This window comes from Macrosteles quadrilineatus, unplaced genomic scaffold (assembly GCF_028750875.1).
Source record: "Macrosteles quadrilineatus isolate MER2022 unplaced genomic scaffold, UCM_ALF_1.0 Scaffold_2__2_contigs__length_208266976, whole genome shotgun sequence".
NCBI classification, from domain to species: domain Eukaryota; kingdom Metazoa; phylum Arthropoda; class Insecta; order Hemiptera; family Cicadellidae; genus Macrosteles; species Macrosteles quadrilineatus.
Genome location: NW_026542595.1, coordinates 48,276,410 through 48,282,258, shown reverse-complemented (window position 1 = coordinate 48,282,258; position 5,849 = coordinate 48,276,410).

Genomic DNA, 5,849 nt, shown 5'->3' with positions numbered 1-5,849 from the left:
CTATTATTTTTTGTTAAAGCAAACATGTACAATTTCCAAAGATATTGCTGTTTTCGAACTATTAAACGTTTATTTCTGTGTGGTTTTTTATATCTATTTGTATAAATTTAAACTATTTTTTTCTGAAATCTTTTATACTACCTTGTTAAATAAGAGCAATTACAAAAAAATATATTTTGTATGTTCTACAGATATGCTAAAGGTAATGGAAAATACTAACATTAAATTCATGCCATACCTACCATCAAATTAAACTTTAAACAAGTGAAACAATATTTGAACATAAAGAGCACATATTCAGTATTTAAAAGCTTTATTACTTTGACCTGTACCAAAAGGTTTAAACGTAACATTGACGTTTGCTAACCGTTCAAAGTCGTCGTAAGTCTTTATCCTGATTACGTCACTGGAAGGTGTCTTCCGCACATACACCTTACCGTCCCTCACCCATGCGAAGGCATACACCCCCTCTGTGGTCAGTCTCTTGGCCATGTCCATCAGTCCCTTCTTGTACTTGGTCAGATGCTGGTTGATGTAGAACCTGCCCGCCGGGAGGCTAGGAAACACCGCCTGTACCTCACAGTTCCTTCCCTTGACAGCGTTGAGCCAGCGGTCCCTCACCCTCCTGGACAGGAACCTCACTATGATGGACGAGTGACCGATCTGTCTCCGCGGGAGTCTGTGAACCTCTGAGATCTCATCTCTGTTGAATGAGATATCCAAGTAACCGCTAATTTTCTCTAAAATTTCTAATAAATCCTCCCCGTGCTGTTGAGGTATACCCGCAATCTCAATGTTGTCTATCCTTGTATATTGTTGCATCTCTCCCAAGTCAATCATTAGCCTACTCGCCTCTTCCCATAACTTCGAGTTGTTTTCTCGCAAAGCTTCACATTCGTTAAGTAGTTTTGAGTTTTCAGTTTGTAGTTCGTTCACTAACTTCTTAAAAGAACTTATTTCTTCCTCAGTTATACTAGCGGCAACATTTAAAACCATAGCTTTCAACAAACTGCAATATAAAACTAACACTAAACTAAACGAATTCATTGAGATTTCTCGGTAATAAATTGTGATACTATTTTAAACAAATAAATCTCCCGCCAATAGTGTGACACACTGTGTTCATTTTGTACTGAGGGAAATACTACCGAACGCTTTTATTGTTGCTATTAGCGAGATTCTCTTGATACTGCCATAGATTACAGAACATTGTATCAAAGCGATTGTAGACATATGCTATGTTCACTGAACTCTGAAAGTATCATGCTTTTCTTGTTTTGCGCCATACTTATTCCCATAAATTTGAATTACCAACTAAAGTAAATGAGTTGTATGTATTTTATCAAGTTATTGTAAGGTGTATTTTTTGACATTCTATGATTCTACTAATACTACATTTATTAGCTTAACTAATAATGTTAACATTAGAAGAATTATGTGGATAGTATAAACTTAATCTAAGAGTAGAGTTACAATATTCTATCAATAATTTAACTTAACAAAAAACAAAAAGAAAATTCGAATCCCTAGACACTCTACGGAAGAATTCTTTTATTTTTCATTTTAAATTCTTCAGAACTTTATCTACTAACAGTATGTCCTACGAACACCTGGTTGACTATGAAATATAAATTTTCACCACACTATGATGTTTTTGGCTGTATTACATACGTTAATTGGTGGCTGAAAGTTACGTTTTGCTGGCCATGCCAGCTGTCATCGTCATTTGGGGACCGAGCAGGTTTTTACAGGCCGGGGCCGCAAAATCAGCTGTCCGCTTACTTAAAACATGAATGCATTTTAAATACACAATCAAAATCCATAGCATTGCAATAGAATTGTGTTATCGTCACCATTGCCTAGCAACTATTTATTTTTATTTTTGCTGATTCCTCAAATTATTTCTCCACATAACCTTAAAGTTGTAGTTGTGTTGACTATCAGTGTGCATTATTATGGTGGTGAATAGTGGTAATAGAGTATAGTGTGGTGAAAAATAGCGTTCGTACCACGGACCGAAATGGTTTTGCAGCTCTCGATCGATTTAAGTTCTCGACTTCGTCTCTAACTTAAAAACTATCTCGAGCCGGCAAAACATCATTTTCGGCCCTAGGTACGAAATATACTATTACAGCTGTTGTTTGGTTAAATAATGTTAAAGCTTAGTAATTTAAAACATCATCACCTTTTAAATGGCTAATTATTGAAAAAAAAAACGGGTACTTGTATAATATATGTCGTGAGGCATACATAACTTCACAGCACAGCTCATCCATTGAAGGTGTGTTTTTTCTGAGTTTGGTTCTCTTTAAGAATGCAGCAACATAACAAAACTGATATTACAATAAATTATCAGGGTGATAACTTAATTCATATAAAGTAGAACAACCTTTACATAAACAATAAAACTATTTAAACTTAAACCCGTAGCAATATCATTGAATGTGGGAGACGTTAGGTCTTAATTAGTTATACCACTCATATTCTAATGTTATATGAAAGGATTTTTAAAGTTATCGTTTTGAAATAGAATCTTCACAGAGGAATAGATGTAGAATATTTTTGTTTAGAAGCTATTGTAGTTGGCCACTAGGCAGTGTAAGTATTTATTTAAAGTATGCAGTCGTTGTTTTACTAAATTGAAACTTTGCTTGATATTAGAGCAGAGTCCTATGGTCTTAAGAAAGCATCTAAATGAAAATATGTGACACATATGTAAAACTGTAAGTTTAGGCTTGGGATAGTATCTGTATGTGATACTATTGGCCCATTTAAAACTTAATTATGTTAACGAGGAGTAATGTACAACGTAGTGCACCTGAGGAGTTGGTAAATGTATAAATTGTAACCTAAGAGTGTTCTACAACGACAACGTTAGATAGTCAATGGTCAGAGCCTTATTAATGGTCCCTGCTAATACCACCAGTACGGCGCACCTGCCACCCTGCCGCAGGTATCTACGTTACACCATTTATGTTACTGGCAAGCTAACGAATCGTTGAATTGATGTAGTAACACTTCGGCCCAGTAACATTTCGGCCAAACTCAAATTTCTTATAAAAACAGTATCACTTCGTCCCACTCACTTTTACAGATGATTAAATAAGCTAATGGAGTAACATTTCGGCCCGACGAAAAATTGACAAGGGTTGAGGAACGCAGTTCAGGTAGTAAGAGGTACATGACCTGTATACTTTGCAACCACCCTCTGGTGGAATGTCTCCCAACCGTCACCCCTTGCATCCTCTGACCTCACATGACGGAGAATCGGTGGAATCTTACCTAACCTAACCTAACCTAACCTAACCTGTCAAATATTTTGTTGGGACGAAGTGTTACAAGTGGGCAGGTAGAGAGTTGGACCGTAGACCACATCTGAGGGTTTCGGGCCGAAATGTTACTGGGCCGAAGTGTTACTTGGGCCGAAGTGTTACGACACGGTTGAATTATGGTTCGTTGCATAAACCATGATTTCCATTCATAAACAGGACGTTGTAATATTTTAGAAAGAGAAACGACAACACCTACGATAGTGGTTACAAACATATTATAATGTCCTAGGACTCTGGTTTTATTGACTACAGATCCATTTACCCTTCCACAGTTTAAATATGGTACCTGAATACCTCGGGATGTAGCCACCACAGACTCGTCTAGTGGAAGAAGACTTTTGTCGTCAAGTCCCGCGTTCATATTACCAATGGTTTTTAGCCATTGTATAATACTGTGACCTGGGATGTTTGACAAAACCCAATGCTGTAGCTACTATTCGTGAGCTACAGTTTAGGATTTCATTCTAAATGTACTGTATTAGATTATTCCTTATTACTATTATTCTATTACTTAAACGCGCTTCTGTTTAAAACACAAGGATAAATACGTATCAATAAAAAAAAATTCAGGTTCATACAAAGTCATTAGACGTTATTACTTTTTTTTAAATAAGAGCATTTTTCCTAAATTTGTGTGTTGACACTAAGTAGGGCAAAATAAATACTAAAATTTAAAGTTGTTTATAACCTCATCAAATTTTGATACATTTCACCATAACTGGACTTACGCCGAGGAGCTATTTCATATATTCTTAGGCAATATAAACGTTTTTACCATAATTTAAGTTTTTTTTTTCAAATGAAATATAAAAAAAATATATGGAGAAGAAAGTTATTATAAATTATCTCTAGGTGTAAAAGGGACAGTTTTGCCATTCAGCAAGAGGAAGGTAGGATAAAAGATAGCGGTTACTCTGTTGACAACTCAGCAGATCTATCGCCTCCCCCGACCATAACATTGTCGCGGGGGGACTTTGGTACTTCGGTGTGGGGAAAAGTATCAGACATTTTGGATACTTGCCATTTGTCTTAGAGACTATTTATGTTTTTAATTGAATATATTACTACCAATGTGTAATTATTTTACATTAGATACATACCGTAATACCGCTATGTAAGTCAAATGCGTATTACCGTTACACATAAAAACGCAATTTTAAACACAAAAGAAAAAGTAATCTGCTGCATGGATTGGGTTACATCTTTTTTCAAACAAACCCATTTTTGTACAAAAAAGTATAATTTTCCTTAGTTGTTGGTATGATATTAGTTAGAGACACACACCTATGATTAAACTAAATCAGACAAACTATAAACTTTACGAGTATCAGCCATATACTTCGATGGTACCAACTTGGATACCAACACCAACGTTGACGCCTTCAGTATCTTGATACCACTTTCTAGCTTCAACGACACACAAGCTGCGGTGTAGTACGGCGTTAGTCTGCACTTTTCGATAAATACGAATAATAGCTTTTTAGGTGACAATTAAATGTCTTAAAATTAAGTTTAGAGAATTTTATTATTGATAAATGGAGCGTAAACTAGTAAAAGACAAATTTCATTTCTAATAAAAATACTGTTTGATGGTTTAATCGGCTCAGTATCTGTCTCAACGCAATGTTTAATGAACTTAATAACTTAATAATGCAATCTGAATAAATAATGTATTGTTTTATGGGTTTAGCCTAAGAAAAAAAAACCTTAACAAATGCGTCTTAGAATTAATCGCATTAATTCATAGTGTTTGTTAAAGAGTATCTGTATTTACTAAATTATAAGCGTCATTTAATCCGTGTATTTATTGGGTTATTTTGAACTGATGGACGTAAAACAAGGAACTAACAGTTAATTTGTTTGAATTCGATTCGTTTGAATTGTGAATAAACAAATTATTGTGAGGAAAAGTGCATTCACCCCCGCCTCCCCACCCCTCAGTAATGTACACTCAGCACGCTCGCTAACAATCCTTTGTTACTGAATTCCGGTTCACAGCTCTCTACCCTTTTATTATGAATTAAAAACAACCATTTTGAAGATTAATCTTGAATACCAATTTGTAAAGAACATTTGGACATTATGAACATCTCATTGCAATGGTGAATTTTATGAACATTTTTATTACATGTTTTGATCGATTTTACAACAGTATTCCATGATATTTGATTAATCCTACTGAAATTACTGCGTTCTATTTTATTTTAGGACAGTTAAAGTTAATCAACTGTTATATAAATAATCAATTAAAAAGTCAACATTGAAAACATTTAAAATAAGTTTTAATTCACTTTCCGTAAATTTAATGACATACACAATTATGATTAAAACTTCATTTACTTATATATCGAACATCTATTTCAATAGTCAATAATGCGTCAACCTAGAAGTTTAGTTTTCATATGAAAAACTATTTTTAATAAAGGTTAAAAGTAAAAGAACTGGAGGTTTTCAAATAAGCATTTTCATTAGTTTTTTGTTATATATAACTTATTTTAACTTAACATTTTGGTAAAT